Source organism: Hyperolius riggenbachi, chromosome 6, assembly GCF_040937935.1.
Source record: "Hyperolius riggenbachi isolate aHypRig1 chromosome 6, aHypRig1.pri, whole genome shotgun sequence".
Lineage (NCBI taxonomy): Eukaryota > Metazoa > Chordata > Amphibia > Anura > Hyperoliidae > Hyperolius > Hyperolius riggenbachi.
In genome coordinates, this window is record NC_090651.1 from 56,573,954 (window position 1) to 56,601,064 (window position 27,111).

The window sequence follows — 27,111 nt, forward strand, 5'->3', positions numbered from 1 at the left end:
CTGCTGCTCATGTGGGTAAGGCCCGGTTCACATCTGCAGTTTTATGCAGAGCCGGCCGTACGCATCCGCCATCAGGATCAGGTAAAAACTGTTGGTTTTTACAGCCAGTGTGCTGTAAACTGTCAGTTTTCTATTTGTTCCTATGTAGCTGCAAAACCTTCCATCCGGAAAATTGGGTCCTGCTGCATTTTATGTCCGTTCAGCGTAATGGACCACGGAACCGTACGGCCAGTTCCGTTGTCAAATGCAGGTGTGAGTGAGAGCCAATATCTAAAAACCACAAGCTCTGTGCATGCTGCTTGTGTTTCAGCATGGCATGCAGTATATACATTTTGTATAGAAAAACTACCAGTGTTTCCCCCAAAAAATAAGACATCCTCTGCAAATAAGTATCCCCAGTATCTGGGGAAAGGCACAAGTTGGGACTCCAGAATATCTTCAGGTATCCTGCAGCTCACAGCATTGCCCTCTTTCTTTCCATGCTACAGTTGACTTTGAATGCAGCAGCAGCGTGTGTACAGAGCATGATGCAGCAGCGTGTGTACAGAGCATGGAGCAGAAGCATGTGTACAGAGCATGGAGCAGCTCTGGGGAACTTAACAGTCAGGTATGAGCACAGCCCTGTGCCCTGCTGGGTGAATGCTTCACTTTCCCCTTCATTATCAATGTCAACTGTCCTCATTATTATCTGCATCCAAACTGCTCCTGATCGATCCCGTTGTCGATCTGGAGCAGATTGGACATTTAGGAAACAATTTTTAGATCCTGTCAGTCGGACAGGAAATTGCATTATGTGTACCCAGCATGATGTCCTACCATATTATTATACTGTATTGTGCGTGGCTGAGGGAGACCTTTCAGGAATTCCCCCTTGAAAATCCTGGGTTTGCCCCTGCTCCTGAGGGATTTTAAGCCTTTTAGAACCTTTTCTCCTGCTGGCGCCTCTGTTCACTCTTACATTATCAATATCCACCCCTGGTGGAGGGGTTGATCCCCATTTTTCCTTATCTACAGAGAGCGACTTTTAATCCTGAGTGAGGACAGGTCTAATCTCCTCACCTGCCTATACAGTGGTTGCCTAGGCGGTAACCCACGTTTGTGAGTATATACTTTATATACTTTTTATTTCCAACCCCTTGTTTTGCATACTACACTATATTGGGCTTTCAGTATTTCTTTTGTCTTTAACTCCCACTTCTGTTCCTAATGTTATCTTCCTTCTCCTGCCTCAACCCAACCTGCCACCTAACGTGATCCATACACTTATGGGTTTGCAGCAGATTCGACCATCAGATTCCTGTCAGATTCCTGTCAGGTCGAATCTGACAGGAATCTATCTGATGTGTGCCACACACTAGGAACAGATTTTCAATAGATTTCAGAATGAAATCTATTGAAAATTGATCGAAATGCATTATTGCACCATTAGAACCAATGCAACTCTATGGGTCATCGATCTGTTGTCAGCAGCAGATCGATCTAGATTTTCCATCTAGACCGATCGAGCTAATTGATCGAAATCAGCCGGAAATTGATCGATCAGCTGTAAGTGGAGGTAAGTAGTAGGAACAGTCTTACCTCGTGATAAGAGGCTAAGATTTTTATTGTTAGACATCAATAAAAAGACTGCGTTTCACGGGACCTTCCCGCTTCCTTACAGTGTCTGAGCTATCTATCTCCGTTTCACAACGCCAAATGCCAATTGGTACTATGAAACGAAGATATATAGCTCAGACACTGTCTCGTATTGGAGAACAATAAATGAAGAGGCGGCTCACCACAGGCTTAACTGTGGTGTGCCGCATCAGGACTACTCGTCTTGAGGAAGGAGGAGTAGTCCGCAACATGTAGTGTAACCTGTCTCAATACAAAGTTTAATTGCATCAAGCTTGTGGCATGCTGTCTCTTCATTTATTATTGGCTAAAACGTTTGGTCTGGGATTGGTGACCGGATCGAGGTATTGGCACCGGCTTCCAGGGATTATTTCCCTGAGTCTGCAGCACAGCATCTGTGGATTTCTATATAGTGAGCACCAGGTTCGGACAGGCCCGGCGGGAGCTCGGGTTTCTGCCTGGTAGGCCTCTTGCTGCCGGGGGCCCCAGTGCTGAGAAGGAGGGGGCACAGCGCAGGAAAAGGGGGCAGTGGGGACAGAGAGGCAGGGCTCCCTCACCTAGGGCTCCCCCTTCCGCGCTCCCCCCTCCAGAATTGCAGCCAGCCAGCGGCAGCAGTGGGGTATAGCTTACCGAGAGTCAGATCGATAGCTCTGCGTGACGCTAGTCTGGTCTTCTGCACTGACACTGTCCAATCACGCTCTCACTGTACTTCCTGTGAGAGTGTGATTGGACAGTGCAGTGCAGGAGACCAGATCAGCAGCGGCACGCAGAGCTATCTGACTCTCGGTAAGTGATTCCCACTCGCTGCCACTGCTGGCTGCAAATTTGGAGGGGGCAAATTTAAACAATTTAAAGGGGCAGGTGAGAAACAAGCACACTGCATGCATATTACCCTCATTCTAAAAAGAGGGATAGAAATTCAATATCAAGCGTGCATATATCCTACTTGCTAACACACCGGTCCCTTCACAGACTACAATATACATATTGTCTGACATATCAGTTCCAGATCCAATTTATTAGATCCCCAAGGGATAAAGATAGTTTTATTGCAAATATACCGAGAAATCGATCTCAGAATTCAAACCATTTGGTGATAAGGTGCCTAATCTATAAATCCACATTGTTTCAGCACGTCGTAGCTCTCTCTCTATATCTAGCTTTCTCACTCCTTTTTTAATAGACATTAATACTGTCACAGTGCTGCCCTTTAACCTCCCTCCATGCAGGGCCGGCGCTACCATTAAGGCAAAGGAGGCAGCTGCCCCAGGGCCCCAGAGCTTGTAGGGGCCCCCAGTAGCTACAAGAGGAAAAAAAAAATTTCAAATCTGCATTATAGTTTTTGAGAAAATCGATTTTAAAGTTTCAAAGGAAAAAAAATACACATTTAAAAACCTGCCGACTGTAATGGTTAATAGCAAATCCACCTTAAATGCTAGAAACCCTAAATTTGCAGGATATGTTAAGGAGATCATTAGGAATAAGAGGACAAAACAATTTTTCAAAAAGACCTTATAGTTTTTGAGAAAATCAATTTTAAAGTTTCGAAGGAAAAAAGTATACTTTTAAATGCGGTAAATGTCACTTTTAGTAGCAAACCTAACGGTAGTGTAATTTTACATGCTTTAAACGAAAGCGCAATAAATTTCCTGACGGGGTTTCCAGGGGGTCTATGCGCAGCCGCAACGCTTTGGCCAGGAATCGCTATACAGCCGCAATATGGCTGTATGAACATCCCTGGCATTTTTTCCTATTTTCCCAATTTTTATTTTTTTTATGTTTAGAGTGTGGGAATTTAAAAAAAAAAAAATTATGTGGGGTCCCCCCTCCTGAAACTTTTTAACCCCTTGTTCCCCATGCAGGCTGGGATAGCCAGAATGTGGAGCTCCGACCGATTGGGTCTTCACACCCTGACTATACCAGCTGCAAATAAGGTCCCCTAATGCCGATTTTTGTTCCGGGGTATATGTTGGGGGGGGCCCCCCAGGTTTATTTTGCCCTGGGGCCCCATTGTTGCTTAAACCGGCCCTGCCTCCATGATATTGTTAATAATGTTCTCTCAAAGGCCCCTTATTTTCATTTTTGCAATTAACATTGGACATATGTTCCAAGATTCTAGTCTTGAATACCCGTGTAGACCACAGGAGCATGTCACTCTGTACACTACCCCAGTGGTCTCACAGTTCATGAATGCTCCTATTCTGTACTCCTTTTCATGTCTTGCATCCCACAATGTTTTTATCTCCTGGACATAAGGACAGACTTTGCACCTCCCACATCTATGCATCCCATTGGGTGGGGGTCTAGCTCCAAACCAGGTTTTTCTTTCATCTTCCTCTTTTCTGCTTCGAAATTCAGCCGAAACTAGAAAATCTTTTACATTTCTTGCTCTCTTAGCTGCGATCATGGGGCGAGGTCCCACGATCCCAGCAATTTCTGGAGATACCGCCAAGATAGGCCTGACCCTGGTTAGGCTTTCTCTCAAACCGTCCCAATGGGACCCAAACTGTGTCGCAATACTTTCTTTGGGGGCGGTATTCGGCCCATCCCCTTCCTTTGGACCAAGGAGGGTTTCTCGATCACGTTTTTTTTTCTTTCCGCCAGCACCTCCTCAGAACTCTATGGGGGTACCCTCGCTCCCTTAAACGTGCATAGAGTTCCCTTGATTCTTTATAGAACTCATCCTCCTCAGAACAGTTCCTTCTTAAAGAAAATCTGTAATGAAAAATACTCCCCTGGGGGGTACTCACCTCGGGTGGGGGAAGCCTCCGGATCCTATTGAGGCTTCCCCCGTCCTCCTTGGTCTCACGGCGGCGGAGAAAATACTCCCGGAGTGGCGGCGATGTAAATATTTATCTTTTGGGTCCAGCGCAGGAGCAGTATCTGCTCTTCCCACGGAGATAGGCGAAAATAGCCGATCTCCGTCGTGGCGCGCTCTGCTGCGCAGGCCCGATGGAGATCGGCTATTTTTGCCTATTTCCGTCAAAAGAGCCACAACAGCGCCCCCGCTAGAGCCCAAAAAGGTAAATATTGCACAGGCTGTCGGATTTGTCGCCTGTGCGTTCCAGGGGCTGCAGCGAGACCGCCGTGGGACACAGGAGGGGGAAGCCTTGATAGGGTCTAGAGGCTTCCCCCTACTGAGGTGAGTACTCCCCAGGGGACGTTTTTTCAGTACATGTTTTCTTTAAACAATATTCCTCACCAGGTGCCCGGGATGCTGGCTGGTGACATGGAGAATTGTTTCCTGCAGTCGGTTTTCTATATAGTGGAGCTTATTATAGAACTGTCTCTGATCGCAATTTTAAGATCCAGAAACGAGATCTCCTTTTCATCACAAACATAGGTTAGACTGATATTTTTGTCATTTTTGTTTAGTTGTTTTATAAATTCCCTCAGCTCCTCTTTGCCACTTCTCCACACCACCAGCACATCATCTATGAATCTTATCTATAGGGCGACGTGGCGTTGGAACAATTCCATTACATATACATCCCGTCTTTCCCAGTACCCCAGGTGGAGACAGGCGTAAGATGGTGCACACGCCGCCCGCATAAATGTCCCTGTCACCTGGTGGTAAAACCTTCCCCCAAAAAGGAAGTAATTTTCTTTCAGGACTAACTGCAAGAGGTCCACAATCAATTGGTTATGTTCCACCAACGCTGGATGCGTCTCCCCAAGGAAGAAGGAAGCAGCCTCGAGTCCTGCCCGGTGGGGAATAGACGTGCATATAATGATTCAACGTCTACCCCCACCAGGAGGGCCCCCGGGGGAACCCCGAACCCCAAGATGACATTTAGGACATCACATCCCTGGAGTCCTGGACACAGGGCTGGGCCAAGGCATAGGCTGGAGAGGCTCCAGCCTCAGGGCGCAGTGCAGGAGGGGGCGCACAATTCATTCAGCTGTCATTCCTAATTGTGTATGAAGCAGAAAGAAATAAGAAAAGAGGATACATAGCAGTGACTGCAAGCCAGATAACTAGATATTAAGGTGTTGGAGGAGGTTGTGGGCCCTTTGGCCCTCTTAGTCTAATAGCAATCAGTGTGTGACGGCTGGGGTGGGAGGGATGGAGGGGCGCACTTTGGTGTCTCAGCCTTGGGTGCTGGAGGACCTTGTCCCAGCTCTGCCTGGACATACGATGGGAGATTTTGGACAAGATTTTTCAACTTTCGGTCAACAAATTTACCAATTCGTTCCATGGGTCCGCCGATTCCCGACATGATTTTTTTTAAATGTAGTTTGGGGATGAAGTACAGCGTTGGTCTTACATACTCATAGATTTTCATGTACTCATACTCATCTTTCAATATCAAACCTTCTCCAAATGCCTCATCTAATTTGCCATTAATTTTATCAACCAAAGGGGGAAATGGGTCCCGGGTTATACATCTATAAATATCTTTGTTCATCAAATGGCGATTAGCCTCCAATAAATATTCTTCCTCTTTCCACAGGATTACATTTCCCCCTTTGTCACTCGGTTTTATAATAACTCCCTTTGCTTCTTTTAGTTCTCTCAAAGCTAATTTCTCTTCTTTTGTCAGATTCTGCATTGCCACTGGGTCAAAATATTTATTCTTTTTAGTTAATTACTAAATGTGTCCATAAACACTGAGATGTATCTGTTTGAATTCAGTGGTGGCATGAATCTTGACTTCTTCCTCAATTTTGTCAGTGGTATTGCATCTGCTGTATCCTCTTTCCCCTCATCAAGATCTACATGTCCTTTATCCCACAAACTTTCTAGGAGTATTATGGCTTCCCTTTCATCCAGATTCAGACATTCATATTTCTTTTGATCATCTAATCCCTCTGCGGAGGTCTCCTTATTTTTATACATTAATTTTAACAGGACCCGACTGAAGAAGAGAAGGACTTGTAGATCGTAAATTCATCGCCCTTTAGGACAGGTGCAAAAGTGAGACCCTTCAACAAGAGGGAGATATGACGTGGTTCAAGTCTGAAATCTGTAAGGTTAACCACATTAATTCCTACTTTTGTTTGTTCTGACTGCGACCCCTCCTGGGTTCCCCCCTCATCTCTCCTGTCACTAACCCTCCTCTCCCCTTCTGGCTCCCTCCCTTCCCTGCGGCACCTCTGCCTGAACCTCATGTTTTGTCCCGCTTTGGACTTACCGCTTCCTCGTCTTCTTCATCCTCTTGTTCTAAAAAAAGTACATTTTTCCTGATGTCGTCCTAAAAATCATGCTCCTCATTTTGTAACTTATCTTCACGTCGTCAACCGCGATCAAACTAACATTTATGCTGAGAGCTGCGCTTCAGATTTGTCCCTTAAAGTTACACCAACCCATTGACTGAGGAAATAGTTGGATTGTGCACATCCATACAGTGAAGCTGTGTTAATAGGGTGATTTGTACCCCATTCTTCTGAATAGACCCCAGGATATGAGTGCTGGTGTGTGAAGGAGTGAAAGGGAGTTCTGAATGCGAGTGTTGGTGGACATCCGGATGAGCCTTTATTCATTGATTTTTAAATGTTTTTCATTTGTGTGACTAGATGTCCGTCTTGAAGGTATCCCAGTAAAGTTTATGTCATTTTTGATTTGAGGACACTTATAGCCCTGCCTACCTAAACTGGGGGGGGGGGGGGTGTCCAGGTGAGGGAGGGGGGAGGCTTACCCCCCTCCCCGCCGCTCTGTGCCCACTGCCCCCCCCCCCTTCCAAGCTGGGGGCACTTAGACCGACCCTGGTGAGCACTGTCTCGTATTGACCTGAGGAAGTGGGCAAGTCACGTGGAACATATTGTCTTTTTATTAATGTCTAACAATAAAAATCATGAGGTAAGACTGTTCCTAATACTTACCGCCTCTCACTACGTATTGTATCCTAATCGGAGTGCCTCCTCCCATCTTGCATTGCCTGTAATTGAAATGGTCAGTGAGAAGTTGGGGGAATGAAGTTCTGTCAAGTACCAGGGTACCTCTAGAGACGGCCATCGTGTGACTCTCAGATGACTTAATGTAATTAGATTCTTCCGGACGATCATGTGGATTAAATAATCACAGAATAAATCTTCCACACACTGTTTTCATGATTGCTTGACTCACTGGAATTTTGAAAATAGCAGCTCATAAAACTCTGTGGAAATAATTATTTAAATCATTTCCTCTGCAGTCGTAGCACAAATGTGAGAGTGACGTTTTATAGACAAGGTTGGTGCTTCTCTGATTCATCTTCTGTCCTATCTATTCCAATGATACAGACACCCTGCAGGGTACTGGAATGGGATTCTTATTATGCCCAGACACAGTTAACAGGAAGTCTGTGCTGGCTTTTGGAATCAGTATTTATAAGTTGCTGTTTCTTTAAGGCCCTTTTTACACTTGTCTTGCACGTGTGCATTGTGTTACAACACTTACCGTGTTGCGTTGTGCCGGAAATTCCCATTTGAAAGTCAACAGCGCATTACCGTCGGACTTCTGCGACGTAAGTCAATGGGTGACGCAGGGATTTTAAATATGTTGGCGGCGGTGATGCGCTGTGCATGCACAGAATGGTGCAAATAAAACAGGGAAAGACGGGAAATACCAGTGATGTACTTCCTGACCTGCAGGGATAACTTCACTGCGCAAGGGGCGGTGGCAAAGGGCGTGCGGTGGTGGGGGGGGGGGGGGGGGGGCGGTGCTATGCATATGACCCTGACGACGTACTCTGAAGCAGGGTCATATGAATGCCGTTTTCTGTGTTGCGATGCGAGCACCGCAACGGTGATGGACTCAACTGGAATATGGTCAGTTTGAGAAATAAGGCCAATTTAGGAGGAAGCAAATTAAATTATTTGTATGTTTTTGGGATGTGGGAGTAAACCAGAGTGGCCGGAGAAAACCCACATAGACACGGGGAGAACATACAAACTCTAATGCCCTGGCTGGGATTTGAAACAGGGACCCAGCCCTGCAAGTTTAGAGTGCTATACCTTCTGTTTTAAGGAGGCAAATGTCTTTTTTCTGCAGCATTTTAGTAACAAGTCTTTTTGGTCCTTTTCAGGCCCTTACACACTCCTAGGAGTTCTAGCTCATCATGAGCTTGCTGGGCAATCTGTAACTTAAGATACTGCTGACACATCTGACCCCAAAATCATCTGAAATTCATTCACCTTAACTACTAAAACAAATTTTACCGGGATATTGTCACCTTTGCTGAAACAAAAATTAGTAACACAGTGGCTACAGTGACACACTATGGGGCACAGTGGCTACAGTGACACACTATGGGGCACAGTGGCTACAGTGACACACTATGGGGCACAGTGGCTGGCTACAGTGACGCACTAGGGGGCACAGTGGCTACAGTGACGCACCATGGAATACAGTGGCTACAGAGACACACTATAGGGCACAGTGGCTACAGTGACACACTATGGGGCACAGTGGCTACAGTGACACACTATGGGGCACAGTGACACACTATAGGGCACAGTGGCTATAGTGACACACTATGGGGCACAGTGGCTACAGTGACACACTATGGGGCACAGGGGCTACAGTGACACACTATGGGGCACAGTGGCTACAGTGACACACCATGGGGCACAGTGGCTACAGTGACACACTGTGGGGCACAGTGGCTACAGAGACACACTATGGGGCACAGTGGCTACAGTGACATACTATGGGGCACAGTGACTACAGAGACACACTATGGGGCACAGTGACACACTATGGGGCACAGTGACACACTATGGGGCACAGTGCCTACAGTGACACACTATGGGGCACAGTGCCTACAGTGACACACTATGGGGCACAGTGGCTACAGTGACACACTATGGGGCACAGTGGCTACAGTGACACACTATAGGGCACAGTGGCTACAGTGACACATTATGGGGCACAGTGGCTACAGTGACACACTATGGGGCACAGTGGCTACAGTGACACACTATGGGGCACAGTGGCTACAGTGACACACTATGGGGCACAGTGGCTACAGTGACTCACTATGGGGCACAGTGGCTACAGTGACACACTATGGGGCACAGTGGCTACAGTGACACACTATGGGGCACAGTGGCTACAGAGACACACTATGGGGCACAGTGGCTACAGTGACACACTATGGGGCACAGTGGCTACAGTGACACACTATGGGGCACAGTGGCTACAGTGACACACTATAGGGCACAGTGGCTACAGTGACACACTATGGGGCACAGTGGCTACAGTGACACACTATGGGGCACAGTGGCTACAGAGACACACTATGGGGCACAGTGGCTACAGTGACACACTATGGGGCACAGTGGCTACAGAGACACACTATGGGGCACAGTGGCTACAGTGACACACTATGGGGCACAGTGGCTACAGTGACACACTATGGGGCACAGTGGCTACAGTGACACACTATGGGGCACAGTGGCTACAGAGACACACTATGGGGCACAGTGGCTACAGTGACACACTATGGGGCACAGTGGCTACAGTGACACACTATGGGGCACAGGGGCTACAGTGACACACTATGGGGCACAGTGGCTACAGAGACACACTATGGGGCACAGTGGCTACAGTGACACACTATGGGGCACAGTGGCTACAGTGACACACTATGGGGCACAGTGGCTACAGTGACACACTATGGGGCACAGTGGCTACAGAGACACACTATGGGGCACAGTGGCTACAGTGACACACTATGGGGCACAGTGGCTACAGTGACTCACTATGGGGCACAGTGGCTACAGTGACTCACTATGGGGCACAGTGGCTACTGTGACACACTATGGGGCACAGTGGCTACAGAGACACACTATGGGGCACAGTGGCTACAGAGACACACTATGGGGCACAGTGGCTACAGTGACACACTACGGGGCACAGTGGCTACAGTGACACACTATGGGGCACAGTGGCTACAGTGACTCACTATGGGGCACAGTGGCTACAGTGACTCACTATGGGGCACAGTGGCTACAGTGACTCACTATGGGGCACAGTGGCTACAGTAACACACTATGGGGCACAGTGGCTACAGTGACAGAAGGGGCAGTTTGGCTCGGAGAAGTAATGTGGCCCTAGGCTAGGTAGTAGATTTGGAGCTCCCTTGTGGTCCTTTTGGTAAGCTGACGGGGAGAGAGGTCAAAGAAGGTGGGCAGGTTAGGCCCCTTGCCACCCACCAAACCCCCAAGCACCTACCTAGGTTTCCTGGTGGATGATCCTGCTCTGGAATGGCTACAAAAACACAATGGGGCACAGGAGCAGACAGATGAGGAGAGGGAGGTAAAACCCCATCAACAGCAGGGAATCACCATGGCCAGTAAGGAGGGAAGCTGTTGCACACGACCAATCCGGTGGCGGTGCTGGAACCAGACTGGCCAATCACAGCCTCCCGCTGCTCCTTTTTCTAACTGGTACCAATGATCTCGCAGGTTGGACCATGGCACTGTGATCGGACAAATCCCTGCACTCGAGTAGCAGTGACATCTGATAGGTGGGAGGGCAGTGCATCCTCCAAAGTTTGCTTCAGGCAGCAGAAATTCTAGGACCAGCCCTGCTCCCTATATTGCACATAATAAATAATTCTGGGAAGGGGAGGTTTGCTTCTGATGTGGTAACCCTCCATTAAAACTTTCACTCATCTGCCCATGGAGCCTGCATGGCTAAGACAGGGTTAATGATCAATTTAATATCGGTCTTGGCCTTACTCTGTGGTTTGAATCTTTCAAGATTGACTCTTCCCCCGGGGCGCAATCTAAACACGACAGATCTATTCCTTCAACAAGTTGATTAAAACGCTGTCTGGAAACAATCCCCCCACTGCACAGAAATAATAAGAGGCTCTATAATGATATTTAGAACCATATTTACCCCCCCCCCCCCTTTCAGACCCTCCATTCCCGGTGCAAATGAAACATTGCGTCTGTAACGTCTGTTACAGGGTAATGGACTACCGTGAGAGTCAATGACATGCAATTAGTGTGCTGTGCGGTGGTGGGGATCGCAGGGGCCGCTGCGGCAGATGGTGTGCTCTGCAAGAGGATTGGCAGTGAAGAAAAGTTAACCAGGTTTATAAATGGGCTGTGTGCTGTCTATTAATTTAATCTCGTACAGGAGGGATAATTCGCCAGGTCACGGACGAGTGACGCTGATTAGATCCCTGGAGAAAACCCAGAGAAAAGCTGCAATCAAAGCAAGAGCTAAAGATGGTGGCGGAATGTTATTACAATAGCAAAAGGTAAACAAAAGACTCCTCACTTCAAAGGTCTCAGCACCATGATTTCCTAAAACTCCTAATCCCTTCAAAAAAACGATGCTTTCGTTATAGGTGGAGTGTGACAGGCAGGGCGATCCTCTTGGGAACCCCAGTGTTGTCATTTGCCTGTTACTATTCCTTACTCAGTTCCTGCCGACTTTGAGAGTTTCTCTGGACCTTACATTTGTCCACTCTTCTCCTTTCTTCTTCTCATTCTTTCCATAATAATCAAAATTAAAGTTTTCTTTTTCCCTATCAGGTGTGTCAACACTGGGACCAAGACATGGGTCAACCTCAATGTCAAGTAACCACCTCCCTCCCTTATAAAGTTCCCTTTTGTCTAATGGTCCCCCCCTCCCTCTCCTAAAACAGTTCCTTAGGGTCTAATGCTTCCCCCCTACGCTATACAGTTCCCTGCCCCTAAATAGTTCCCTGATGTCTAGTGCTTTCCCCCTCCCTCCCCCATGTGGCTTCCCTGGTGATCTAGGGCTTCACCTCCAGTATAGCTTCCCTGGTGGTCTCGAGTGGGCCAAACATAATGCAAAGTGGGGAAACAACTTGCAGGCTACATTTAATGGCTCTGTGGGCCAGAGTTTGACATGTATGTTTTAGATGGTATTGTAGTGTTAAAAGAATACCTGCTCCCAATTCGCTGCAGGAAGCTCTGTGTCATTTCTGCTTTTCTTATGAAAGAAAAGCAATTCCTATTAAATAATCTGTTTACAATTCAACTATTTTAACAATCACTGCTGTGCCTGTGATTACTTTGATGTTTTATGTAATCTTTAATCTGAACCTCTACTCATGTTTCACTGAGAAAGCTGCCGTGAATTATGTCAGCTGTTACAGAGATGGGAGTGATGACTTTAAATTGTTTTGCCTGCACAGCCAGCATCTTCACTAATGTGCCATGTGGAAGGAATGTGTCACTGCATTAAACCCAGCGAAGTTATGGGGGGGCCCAGAGAGTGATACATTTTATTTCTTGCTTTATGACGACTTATAGATTATTAAGAGAAACAAACAGAGAAATTGTAATGCCTGGGCACTAGATACTAGCAGATGTATAGAAATTGAGAAGTTGGGGATAGCCAAAGGTCATACACGTATCAAAAACGGAGGTACTAGGAGTCAGACAAAATCAGTCGTTAACAGGCCGAGGTCAAAACCGAGTGTCAGATGTCTGCAGTACAGGAAGGATGAGGCAGAGCTGAAAACTAGCTGACTTAGGCACAATAGCAAGGCAAGGTCCAGTGCTCAGCGAACTGATAGCTATAACGGACAGCGAGTAACTGAATACCCAGAGCTTATATAGAAGGAATAGATCACAGACAAAGCCCCCAGGAAAATCGAACCAATCAGCAACATCCCTGCAGCAAGTGTCAGCTGACTGCAGGAATCAGCTGACACACCTCAGACACGCCTCCTTAACAGACAGGTCTGAGCTGCACGCGTCCTCCTAGGGAGGTTGCCAGAAACAACACGCTGACTCACATCTACAGGGGAGCCAGGGATGAGTCTGAACAAAGAGGAAGAGGAAGGTTCTTGCAGCTGCTCAACATGGTCAGAGCAGCCTCCAGAGACAACACCAGATAAGTTTGTTACAGAAATATTCTGTGTATCTTTAATATCAAGCTTGTTACTGTTGGTAGTTGCTATAGTATAGCTGAGTACCACCACCATTTCCGATACACCTGAACCACATTTTGCCACAGCCGATCACTTGCTGCCACAGCCAATCACTGTTAATCAAACTGCGGCACCCAAAGTGTACACTGGGCCACAATTTACATTGCGGTCTATGCGCCACCCAATTTACCAGCCAGCTGGGTACACAAATGACCTGCTTCGGCTGTGCACACAGCAGATTCTCGGCGGAAGCAGTTAAAGCAGCCTTGATCAGTGACCTTGGCTGAGTTCCCTCTAGGGTGCGTATGAGACTTTTTAGCTTACTCAAGCTAGATTTTTGTTGCCTGAAACTGACAATTTCAGGTGAAAATCCAGCATGAGTAAGGATGTTCGCCAATGTTGGCAACCTCCGCCTTCAGTGGTCCCGAAAAAAAAAAAAGAAGATTTATACATACCTAGAGCTCCCTCCAGCCCCATTAGCTTGGATCACTCCCACGCCGCCGTCCTCCGACGTCTGCAGCGCCAGTACCGGGTCAGTCGGAGCCTGTCTGACGTAAGGGAAGTGCGCCCTCTACGTATCTCTCCAGCAGCTGCTGGAGAGATACGCAAAGAGCGCACTTCTCCTGCGTAGACTGGAGCCGACTAACGTAAGTGCTGGGACCCGGTACCGGCGCAGCAGACATCTGAGGACGGCGGTGTGGCAGCGATCCGAGCTGATGGGGCTGGAGGAAGCCAAAGGTATGTATAATTTTTTTGGGGAGGGGGGGCTCTGGTACACTTTAAGCATGGTACACACCCAGTGGCGTAGCTAAGGAGTTGTGGGCCCCGATGCAAGTTTTACAATGGGGCCCCCCAAGAATTCTATACATAACAATTGATATGGTGCACCAAAACCTGCCAATGGCAACTACAGTGTCAGAGGTGCAAGAAGGGAATGGGAAACAGTTTGTTAATGATTACCACTATTCAAAGTATCTATAGAAGTGATTATTATGAGCACAGGACCAATAGAGAGCTAATACCGTCGTTGAGGGAGGGCCCTTCGGGGCCCCTCTGGCTCAAGGGCCCCGATGCGGTCGCTACCTCTGCACCCCCTATTGCTACGCCCCTGTACACACCGCAAAACTCTGATGGGGCATCAGCACTGAGACCACTTCCGTAATAATGCCTGTCCCTCTACCCTTCCCTATAGATAGAATAGGATATTATAGCATTTAGACTTATCATACATTGCATGGACATAGACCTGTACAGCAGCAATTGCTAGCTATGGTTGTTGTGCAACTTTACTAGGGAAGGCCCCACCTAGGAAAACTCATGGAGAAGCACGTGATCAGTTTGATCAGATGATAGATTTGTAGGGCTTTGATTTGCTAATCATGGTCATGTGTTAAACCAGGAAGTCATCACAGCAAATCAGAACCTTACAGAACCTTACAAATCTATCAGCTGATCACACTGATCACATGCTTCTCCATGAGTTCTCCTAGGCGGGGCCTTCCCTAGTAAAGTTGCACAACAACCATAGCTAGCAATTGCTGCTGTGCAGGTCTATGTCCATGCAATGTATGATAAGTCTAAATGCTATAATATCCTATTCTATCTATAGGGAAGGGTAGAGGGACAGGCATTATTACGGAAGTGGGCTCAGTGCTGATGCCCCATCAGAGTTTTGCGGTGGCCTCCCCAGCAATTTGCAGTTACCCCCACATCGTACAAATGTGTTCCATGACAAAAATAAAACTCTGTCCCTTGGAAAGGAAAGCACTCGCACCGACTCTGAAGAACCAATCTGATTAAGCCAACTACACTGAACTCAGAGAAGATGATTGGCTGCCAAAATACATCCCTGAGACTGTCCAAGTGAGAATTAAAGTATTCTAATTTCCATTACGAGATGGAAAGGGAACTGAGCAAAATAATTGATTTTAAATTCCGAATGTCTGATTCACCGCTCAGCTGTTGCAGACGATGAGGTGACAATCTTTGCCCATAAAATAATTTTTTTCCAGAATTTACTGTAACCTTCATCATAGCCATTCGTTGTCATAAATTACTGCATGTGGCTAGGCAAGGAGAGATATGGGGCTTAAAAATACATTTTCACTTAAAGGCAGTTAACCGATGGAGGTAGAGAGAGTGTGAAAGTGTGCGTACATACATGTGTGTTTGTTTTTATGTATATGAGTGTGTGTGTGTGCATGCATTTGTGTCTGAGTATTGTGTAGGGCTGCTCAAATCCGGATCCGGGAGATACCCGGATAGTTGCTATCCAGATATCTCCCAGTAAACCTGTGCGGGGGGGTGTCATTCATACCTGTGTGACGTCTTCTTCGTCCGTCCCTCGGCGCCTCCCATGATGCGCTCCACCCGCGTCACGTGATTACAAACACTTCCTCCTTCAACCCGGAAGGCGGAAGGGTTTGTAATGACCGCCGCTTGGACCGCATCGTGGGAGGTGCCGATGGATGGACCGAAGAAGACGTCAGACAGGTAAAACCCAGTGCCCACCCCGCACAGGTAATTGCGAGATATCGGGATAGAACTATCCGGATGTCTCCCGGATCCAGATTTGAGCAGCCCTGGTAAATGTGTGTATGTGGGTGCATGGACTTGTGTGTGTATGAGCATGTGTTTGTGCAAGTGCCGTTGTGAGCATGTTGTGTGTATGTGCATATGTGTGTGTGCATAGATTTGTGAATGTGTGAGGGCTGGTTCACAGTCACACCAAGAATGCTTTTGAGCACTTTCAAAATAGAGATGTCGCGAACCTCCGATTTTCGGTTCGCGAACCGGGTTCGCGAACTTCCGCAGAAGGTTCGGTTCGCGGAAAAATTCGCGATCCGCAATAGACTTCAATGGGGAGGCGAACTTTGAAAAATAGAAAAAATTATGCTGGCCACAAAAGTGATGGAAAAGATGTTTCAAGGGGTCTAACACCTGGAGGGGGGCATGGCGGAGTGGGATACATGCCAAAAGTCCCGGTGAAAAATCTGGATGTGACGCAAAGCAGCGTTTTAAGGGCAGAAATCACATTGAATGCTAAATTGCAGGCCTAACGTGCTTTCAAACATCTTGCATGTGTATACATAAAACAGGGAGTGTAATTAGAGTACTGCTTCACACTGACACACCAAACTCACTGTGTAACGCACCGCAAACAGCTGTTTGTGTAGTGACGGCCATGCTGGACTACTGCGCAACATGGCGTGATTGCTCTTCCTCACTCAGTGATGTCAGGTAATGTGTGACTTCCTTCTCAACTTTCCATGGCATTGTTAAAAAGCTTACGTTTTGTTTTTAATTTACATTTTCTACTTGCTGTGTACTTGTTCAGTACCGCTACAATGAGAATCCTGTGGAGGTGGGCAAGTCTGCCATTGTGACCCCGGGTAATGGCCGGGGAATGAGAGGTTTGAATCCGGTGTGGAGCTTGAGCAACGGCTACCACTACACATCCAAGGAGGGCAGCGGGCAGGCATGCACACCCGCCCGCCCCGAGGTAGTGACCAAAAATAACAATACAGGAGGAGGACTTTCGAGGCCCTGCTGTGTATTTGAAATGAATGTACTTTAAATCCTTTAACGAGAACCAGTTATGGCGGGCAAAGATGACACCACATTCCTTTCACGAGAATCATATGGAGGCGGGCAAGTCTGTCATTTGTGACCCCGGGTAATGGCCGGGAAATGAGGGATGGAATCCGGTGTGGAGCCTGAGAAACGGCTACCACTACACATCCAAGGAGGGCAGCAGGTAGGCATGCACGCCCGCCCCGAGGTAGTGATCAAAAATAACAATACAGGAGGCGGACTTTCGAGGCCCTGCTGTGTATTTGAAATGAATTAACTTTAAATCCTTTAACGGGAATCCGTTATGGAGGGCAAGTCTGCCATTGTCACCGCGGGGAATGAAGGTTGGATTGCGGCCCGAAGTGGGAGCCTGCTGAGACCCATGCTGTAGCTGCCCTGACCGTGCTTTGCAGACCAGGCATCTGTGGTCAGATGGACCCTTGAGCCAGCGGAAGACAAACCAAGTCGAAAGCATTTGCCAAGAATGTTTTACGGAGGGCAAGTTTTTTTGCCCTTTTTTTAAATTTTTTGAAAATGATAGATGGTTGTATTTTTAAATTGTTTGAAAGTTTAGATGGTTGTATTTTTAAATTGTTTGAAAGTTTAGATGGTTTTATTTTTAAATTGTTTAAAAGTGTATCCATTCTTCCTCCCCCCCAGCCACGAACAATACCATGGGAACGTGGAGCAGCAGAAGCCCCCTGTGACGGCTGCCACGGTTGTTCTCCGCTGCTTGTCTTTTGAGGGGTGCTTCTTTTCCTCAGGTGTTCTTGCCATAGCTGTTTGTGCCTTCTCTCCAGGTGCCTTCGTAAAGCACTTGTCCCTACGTGACAGTTGGCCTTTCCATGGCTCAATTTTTGCTGGCAGAGACAACAGATGGCTTTGCTCCGATCTGAGACACACACGTGAAAACATTTCCAAACCGCTGAGGCCCCCTGGGGTGATGGCGCTACGGTGGCATCAGCAGCAGCTGACGTTGAAGGGCATGTGTGCTCCCTGGCAGGGCCGGGCCGAGGCAGAGGCTGGAGAGGCTCCAGCCTCAGGGCGCAGTGTAGGATGGGGCGCACAATTCATTCAGTTGTCATTCCCAATTGTGTTTGAAGCAGAAAGAAATAGGAAAAGGGGATACATGGCAATGACTGCAAGTCAGATAACTAGAGATAAAGGTATTAGGGAGGTTGGGGGCCCTGGGGCGCCTCTTAGTCTAGTAGCAATCAGTGTGTGATGACTGGGGTGGGAGGGATGGAGGGGCGCACTTTGGTGTCTCAGCCTTGGGTGCTGAAGGACCTTGTCCCAGCTCTGCTCCCTGGCCATAGCTGGCGATACATGGCACCGGACACTGCCCCCAGCTGTTTCTGAGGACGAGCTCCCTCTGCTTCTATCATGGAGTCGTCTCCTCCTACTCCTCTCTGACTCCTCCTCTGAACTGTCCCCCTGGTCATCTCCTCTACCGGGAACATATGTGGTATCCGTATAATCGTCATCATAATCCTCCTGGCCAGCTGCGCTTTCCTCAGACACCTCCTCAAGTGCACCAACTTCAGGTGGTCCACCATCATCCCCATCCACACACGTTACGTCCATACTATCGCCACCTAACTCAGACGTATGAGGTGGTGTACCTGCGCCTTCTTGTTGTTGTTGCAGTAGTGGCTGGGAATCAGTGATTTCACCACCACCACCAAATAACTCCTGCGAAGTGTCAAATGCAGTGGATGTGGTGCTTGTTGTAGCGCTGGTGGCTGCGGGAGATGAGGTGTTCTGTGTTAAATACTCAATCACCTCCTCACGATTTTGGGAAGTGATGGCACGTGCCTTCTTCTGAGCACTGTATTTTGGGGCAGGTCCGCATGAAATCACAGCAACACCACCTCGCACAGCCACAGACCTGCCGGTGCCTGGTGGCCTTCCTCTGGGTCTGCCTCTACCTCTTCCTCTACCTGGTTTGTCCATTTTGTCCATCTCGGGGGTATGCTAGCTATATGCAGTGAGGTGGGTTCTCACTCAACACAACAGGTAGTTAGATGCAGTGAGGTGGCCAGGTGGGTTCACACTCAACACAACAGGTAATTAGATGCAGTGAGCTGGGTTCACTCAACACAAGGCTAGGTATATGCAGTGATGAGGTGGGTTAAGTAAACACAACAGGTACTGGGTAGTTAGATGCAGTGAGCTGGGTTCACTCAACAGTAAAGGTACTTAAGATGCAGTGAGGTGGGTTCTCACTCAACACAACAGGTAGTTAGATGCAGTGAGGTGGCCAGGTGGGTTCACACTCAACACAACAGTTAGTTAGATGCAGTGAGCTGGGTTCACTCAACAGTAAAGGTACTTAAGATGCAGTGAGGTGGGTTCTCACTCAACACAACAGGTAGTTAGATGCAGTGAGGTGGCCAGGTGGGTTAACACTCAACACAACAGGTAGTTAGATGCAGTGAGCTGGGTTCACTCAACACCACGCTAGGTATATGCAGTGATGATGTGGGTTAAGTAAACACAACAGGTACTGGGTAGTTAGATGCAGTGAGCTGGGTTCACTGAACAGTATACAGTAAAGGTACTTAAGATGCAGTGAGGTGGGTTCTCACTCAACACAACAGGTAGTTAGTTAGACTTAGATGCAGTGAGCTGGGTTCACTCAACACAACGCTAGGTATATGCAGTGATGAGGTGGGTTAAGTAAACACAACAGGTACTGGGTAGTTAGATGCAGTGAGCTGGGTTCACTCAACAGTAAAGGTACTTAAGATGCAGTGAGGTGGGTTCACTCAACACAAGGCTAGGTATATGCAGTGATGAGGTGGGTTAAGTAAACACAACAGGTACTGGGTAGTTAGATGCAGTGAGCTGGGTTCACTCAACAGTAAAGGTACTTAAGATGCAGTGAGGTGGGTTCTCACTCAACACAACAGGTAGTTAGATGCAGTGAGGTGGCCAGGTGGGTTCACACTCAACACAACAGGTAGTTAGATGCAGTGAGCTGGGTTCACTCAACAGTAAAGGTACTTAAGATGCAGTGAGGTGGGTCCTCACTCAACACAACAGGTAGTTAGATGCAGTGAGGTGGCCAGGTGGGTTCACACTCAACACAACAGGTAGTTAGATGCAGTGAGCTGGGTTCACTCAACACCACGCTAGGTATATGCAGTGATGATGTGGGTTAAGTAAACACAACAGGTACTGGGTAGTTAGATGCAGTGAGCTGGGTTCACTGAACAGTATACAGTAAAGGTACTTAAGATGCAGTGAGGTGGGTTCTCACTCAACACAACAGGTAGTTAGACTTAGATGCAGTGAGCTGGGTTCACTCAACACAACGCTAGGTATATGCAGTGATGAGGTGTGTTAAGTAAACACAACAGGTACTGGGTAGTTAGATGCAGTGAGCTGGGTTCACTCAACACAAAGCTAGGTATATGCAGTGATGAGGTGGGTTAAGTAAACACAACAGGTACTGGGGTATATGCAGTACTGGGTAGTACAATGTGCAGCTCCCTGTCACACACACAGGCAGTCAGTCACTGAATGTGCTGGGCTGCTGGCAGTGGCACACACACTATCAATTAGCAAGGCTGTGCATGCAACAAAAGTGTCAGAAAAAAAAAATGTACAGGTTGAGCTCTGAAAAGAGCTGTTGCTGGGTGCTTTAAAAGCAATATTAATCAGTCAGGAACAAGCAAAGCAGCCTAGAACCTAACTAATCTGTCCCTAAGAGAAAAAGTCTGCAGCAGCTGTCCCTTTCCTCTCTCTAGCAGGCACACGAGTGACTGTAATGGCCGCCGGAGGCTGCCTTATATAAGGGGGGGTGGGGCTCCAGGGCTTACTGTAGCCTGAATGGCTACAATGTGCCTGCTGACTGTGATGCAGAGGGTCAAAGTTGACCTTCATAGTGCATTATGGGGCGAATCGAACTTCCGGAAAAGTTCGCCTGGCGCAGGCGAACGCGAACCCCCAATGTTCGCCTGGAACCGTTCACCGGCGAACCGTTCGGTACACCTCTATTTCAAAAGCGCTAGAGTTTTGAAAAGCACTTGGCTGATGTCTTTCTATGGGCTACTTCACACCAGACCAATGTGATTTTTTTCCCTAAAACAAATGCGGGTCCTGTACTGATTACACCACAGTATAAAGTATAAGAAAACTGTAAAATTGCTTAAAAAATCACTGAGCGATTTTTCAAATCATTTCTTGCCAAAAGCTTTTTACTTCCAGATCAAAGTGTAGAAGAACTACAAAATCGCTAAAGCGAAACGCTCCAAAATCACCAGGCATAAATATAAAATCGCTACGGAATGGCTACTGCAAATTGCTACGAAAAGCACTAAGTGTTTGCGATTACGCGCGCTCATGTGTTTCACTAGACCTAAACCTAATACCCCCTTTCCTGTCGCCTAACCCTAAACCCCCCTTCCTGATGCCTAACCCTAAACCCCCTTCCTGACACCTAACCCTAACCCCCTTCCTGATGCCTAACCCTAAACCGCCCCATCCTGATGCCTAACCCTAAACCCCCCCTTCCTGATGACCCACCCCAAACCCCCCCTCCTGATGCCTAACCCTAAACCCCCCTTCCTGATGCCTAATCCAACCCCCCCTTCATGATGCCTAACCCTAAATCCCCCCTCCTGATGCCTAACCCTAAACCTCCACTTCCTGATGCCTAACCCTAAAACCCCCTTTCCTGATGCCTAATCCAACCCTCCCTTCCTGATTCCTAACCCTAAACCCCACCTTCTTGACGCCTAACCCTAAACCCCCCTTCCTGATGCCCCACCCTAAACCCCCCTTCCTGATGCCTAGCCTTAAAACCCCCCTTCCTGATGCCTAACTCTAAAACCCCCTTCCTGATGCCTACCCCTAAAACCCCCCTTCCTAAAGCCTAATCTCAAAACTCCCCTTCCTGACATCTAACCTTAAAACCCCCTTCCTGTTGCCTAACCCTAAACCCCCCCTCCTGGCGCTCGGCCTTAACTCCTACCCTCCTGATGCCTCACCTTAACCGCTTCCCCACAACCCTATCCCCACTGCAAATAAAGTAAATACAATAAATAACGATACATTTCAACACCCACACACGTAACCTCAGGACTCAAGACTCATCCATTCTTTGCACCCCTCCGCATCCACATTTCCCCTCTATAAATCCCTGCACTGGCTCCCTATCCGTTTCAGGATAAGTTTCAAGAGTCTATGCCTGGCATAGAAATTTGTGCACAAAACCTGCCCTACCTACATTCCGGAGCTTGTTCACAGGTATACACCAGGTCACCCCCTCCGATCCTCCAATGACCTTCGCCTCACTGCTCCATGCATTTCCTACTCCCATGCCCGCTTGCAGGATTTCTCAAGAGCTGCCCCCACCCTCTGGAATGCCCTTCCTTCGCCCATCAGACTTGCTCCTTCCTTCAACACATTCAAGCAAGCCCTCAAACCCCACCTCTTTAAGATGGCCCACCTAGTGTTTCCTCTCCACCCCTTTAGATTTTAAACCTCTGGCAGGGTCCTCCCTTCCCTAGTGCAATCTACAGGATCGTGTGCTCCTGTCCTATGACAGCCTGTACTTGCATTACTGGGCCTACCTAACCAGCCCATATCGCATGATCATGTATTTTGTATAATTTGCCTTGTATAACTTTGTTTTATGTTGTATAACCTTGTTATGTCTGTCATCCTTGTATATGTTTATTGTTCAACGCTGTGTAATATGTTGGTGCTTTTATAAATACAATAAATAATAATAATAATTTCAAAAATAATACATTTCAAAAATGATAATTTTCAGCACCTGCTATTTATTGGGCACCCAAATGTCTGCTTTTTGTGCCCAATAGCCGGTATTTTCATTAGCGCCTATGGCGGCACCCAATTTTTCCATTAGCTGCAGGCGCCCAAATTTCCTGCTTTCCAAATATGTGTCATCTCCATCCCCTCACATCTGTCTAGTATTGTAGGACATTTTCACTGGAGCTACAACTAGGCTGCAGCATGTGGTGTGGGAGGAGGGCTATTCCTGTACACTAGGCTGCCCCCAGCAGTAAGCTGATACCAGTCATGCTTGGTGGGTGACCATGAAAGGAACCTTGCTGTGTTGAGAGTGATTATGGTCATTGGTTAGTTAATGGTTAGCTTCTGGTTTTTTTAGATTCATCATAAAGATTACTATACCTAGGGGTGCAGCACACACCATGGCAACCATAGTGGCTGCTATGGAGCCCATGAGAAGGAGGGGCCTATTTTTCTCTGCTCATTGACATTTTTTGTATACAGGTAGTCCCCAGTTAACGAACGAGTTAGGGACCGTAAGTTCATTCTTAACTTGAATCTGTTCTAAAGTCGGAACACTGTGCCATCTCAGTCCCCTGGACCTCCTCTGTGCCTCCAGTGTCCCCCTCTGTGTCACCTCTGCCATTTGTACCTGTTTATGCAAGTTTAAAAGCCATGTTTTCTTTGATTTTTTTTTTAAATCGATTTTCTCAAAAACTACCAGTCCAATTTGAAAAACAAATTTGGGACTTGTTCCCATAGAAACACAGAATCCATGCTGTTCGTAATTGATTACGGCGGGTCGTTCATAAGTCGGACGTTCGTTCGCGTCATCACGGCGGCCGGCGTGAAAGTACTGCGCATGCGCGATTAAAGCGCGCATGCGCAGTACTTTCACGCCGGCCGCTGTGATGACGCAAGGCGGCCGGCGTGTGACGTAATCCGCGTCATATGCGGAAGGAGCAGCCCGACACTCGGGAGAGTGTCGCCCGGGCTGCGGCCTGTCAGCAATTCCGGAGCGGGGAGAAGGAGAGGAGCCAGGACGCCGGCGTGGGACCTCCCGACCAGCACTGGGCTGGAGAAAGCCCCTGGTGAGTACAACTTTTATTTTTTAGTTGAGCTCGGAGTCACTTTAAATAATAATATGTATTTTGTACCTACCAGACATTAAACCTGAACCGATGAAAACCCCTTAAAAAGGTTATTTCCCCAGAAGATGAGCCTCTTACAAGCAGAATTATGTACCTGTTTAGTAAACTTTAATATTCGACTGATTAAAAAAATTAAAAGCAACATTTTTTAAAGTATGGTTTTAGAACTGACAGTAATAAATAAATATGTAAAGCTCAGCTAGTTTGAATTTCAAAATCATATTTTTCAATACTGTGAAAAGGGTTAGATACTAAGTTTGATTTCTATTGCTGTCTGTGCCTCCAGTGAGGAGATCTTTCTGTCCTTGGGAGCTTCATGGCTTGACACATGCTGGAATTAAAATATCTGTCAGGAATATTAACAATCCGAGAAATTATATCACTCTGATGGCTGAAACTGAGGAAGAATTAAAGAGCTTAATCATGAATGTCAAACAAGAAAGTGCTAAAGCTGGTCTTCTGTTTAACATCAAAAAAACTTAAAGAGGAACTGTCGCGAAAATCTTACATTTTAAAACGCATACAAATAAGAAGTACATTTCTTCCAGAGTAAAATGAGCCATACCATGCTGTCACTTACAGTAAGTAGTAGAAATCTGACATTACTGACAGGTTTTGGGTTAGTCCATCTCTTCATAGGGGATGCTCAGCATGGCCTTTATCCTTTATAAAGATATTCCCTGAAAAAGATTTATACAAAGATGCTGGCCAGCCTCCCTGTTTGCCGCACACTTTTATGGCAGTTGGACGGAGCAACTGCTATTTATTTATTTAATTTATTTATTTAGGTATTTATATAGCACCGACATATTACGCAGCGCTGTACAGAGTATATTGTCTTGTCACTAACTGTCCCTCAGAGGGGCTCACAATCTAGTCCCTACCATAGTGATATGTCTATAAAGTATGTATCGTGTAGCGCATGTATCATAGTCTAGGGCCAATTTTAGGGGGAAGCCAATTAACTTATCTGTATGTTTTTGGAATGTGGGAGGAAACCAGAGTGCCTGGAGGAAACCCACACAGACACAGGGAGAACATACAACTCCTTGCAGATGTTGACCTTGCTAGGATTTGAACCGGGAACCCAGAGTTGCGAGGCAAGAGCGCTAACCACTATGCCACTGTGATGCATTTAAAAATAAAGAAAACCCTGAGAATCTTACTACTTACTGTAAGTGACTTTTACTCTGGAGGAAACGTACGTCTTATTTGTATATGTTTACATGTATTTTAAATTTGAAGATTTTTGCGACAGAGGTCCTTTAAGTCATGTCATCTGCTCCAGTGAACAATCTACAAATAGATGGAGAAAAAGTAGACGTAACAGATCGTGTCTTCCTGGGATTGAAAATATCTGTAGATGGTGACAGCAGCCATACGATTGGGAGGAAAGCTATGGCTCTATGGACAAGATACTAAAGGATAGAGATGTCACTTTACAAAGATCAGGATAGTTTAAGCTATGGTCTTAACAGTAGTAACATATGGCTTTGAAAGTTGAACTATAAATAAGGCCATGCACAGAAAAATGGATGCTTTTGAATTGTGGATTTGGAGAAAGCTACTGAGAGTTCCCTGGACTGCCGGAAGATCCAACCAGTCAATACTTAAAGAAATAAGGCCAGAGTTTTCAGTAGAAGGGCTTATACTACTATTAATACTCAAATACTTTGGACACATAGGCCCATATCCAATTTACTTTTTCACCTGAGTTTTCTCCTTGGTGATAATTTTAAACTTGTCAATAAAATGCCTTTTAAGCCACCAGAAACCAAGAAAATACTTAAAATAATTTTGAAAGTACTTTTTCACCTACTTTTTGGTACTCTTTTAGTTGAAAAGTGCTGGAAAGTTATTTTAAATCGAAGAAGAAAAATTATCTCCTAGGAGAAAACTCAGGTGAAAAAGTGAATTGCATATGGCCCATAATGAGAAAGCCAAGTTCTTTGGAGAAATCCTTCATGCTTTGAAAAATGTAGGGCAAAAGCAGAAGAGGACAACAGAGGCTAGATGGATAGATAGTATATGTACTATAAAGCTATGAACATGCCTATGCAACACCTGATAGAAGCCGTAATTGGCAGGCACATCTGGCATGCAGAAGTACATATGGTCATGAAGAGTTGGAGTTGACTAAATGAATGAGGAGAAGGAAAGTAGCTATTGTTCTCTAATTCGCCTTCAAAATCTTGGTGTTCACCATTTTTGAAATGTGTGGCACATGTCCAAACAGTGGGAGATTCCTCAGGCCAAAAACTGTTTCAAAAGTATGGCAAAAGTAACTCTCTCTCTTTAGGGTCGGTTCACAAAGGCAATTACGGGACATTTACCGCTGGCCATGGTGCTCCTTGTTAAAGTGCTGCCCATTCAAGTGAATGGACAGTGTGTGTACTGTCATTTACCACTGTTTGTGTGAATGCTACATTCCGATCCTGATTCTTCCCAACTTTTAGCTGATCCTGGAAGCAGCACGTTGCTTCCAGGGTTGACTATTGCAGTTTTTCCGTGCCCCCCTGCGACGGTGAAAAAGGATGAAAGCCACCGGAAGCTGTCAAATGCTTTTCTGCACTCCTGCAGAAAAGCAATTGACCAACAAGCCACCAGTAGCCTGTTTGAACCAACCCTTATCTGGACAGCAATTTACAATGCTTTTACATACACATAAACATTGTCTTTAATGTACCTAGTATTGGTTCCTTCATTCATTTTTTTTTCAGACCTCATGTTGTTTCTCCTCTTTCTAGACCCCTCGAAGCACTTTAAGTGATTATGAAGTTGATGCCATTAGTGAGGACTTGTAGCCAGCAGAGGAAAATCATCAACAGACAACACCGTCATTTACAGGAAATACAATTTTAAAAAGTCATTTTATCCAAAATTCAGCTGTTCTCCACAAAAAATGTAACTTAGTCTCGCTGGCTGTTATATTTTTAACCATAAATTTAAATCATATTTCATTGACCGTAATGTTTAAAACTTTTTCTGCACCGCACTGACGTCTGTGATAAATAAAGTTAGTGTGCCATTTACGTTGATCAGAACCAGAGGCAGAAAAGCGACCGCCATCTGATAACCGGGATGAAGTCACTACGAAGACGCATTATTTTATTTCCATTTTTATTTTTGAAGGATTTCTCTTGCTTGAGATCCTCGCCGCCCCGGGG

At 46.6% G+C, this 27,111-nt stretch overlaps 1 long non-coding RNA gene across 1 annotated transcript in view; it reads left to right on the plus strand.

Annotated features, from left to right (window-relative positions):
* The window catches only part of LOC137520852 (uncharacterized), a 66,663-nt gene extending 39,805 nt beyond the window's left edge, over window positions 1-26,858 (plus strand). The window contains exons 2-3 of the long non-coding RNA XR_011021952.1: window positions 11,687-11,810; window positions 26,692-26,858. This is a non-coding gene — a long non-coding RNA (uncharacterized lncRNA). The remainder of the gene's footprint in view (window positions 1-11,686; window positions 11,811-26,691) is intronic.
* Window positions 26,859-27,111: the final 253 nt, after the last annotated feature.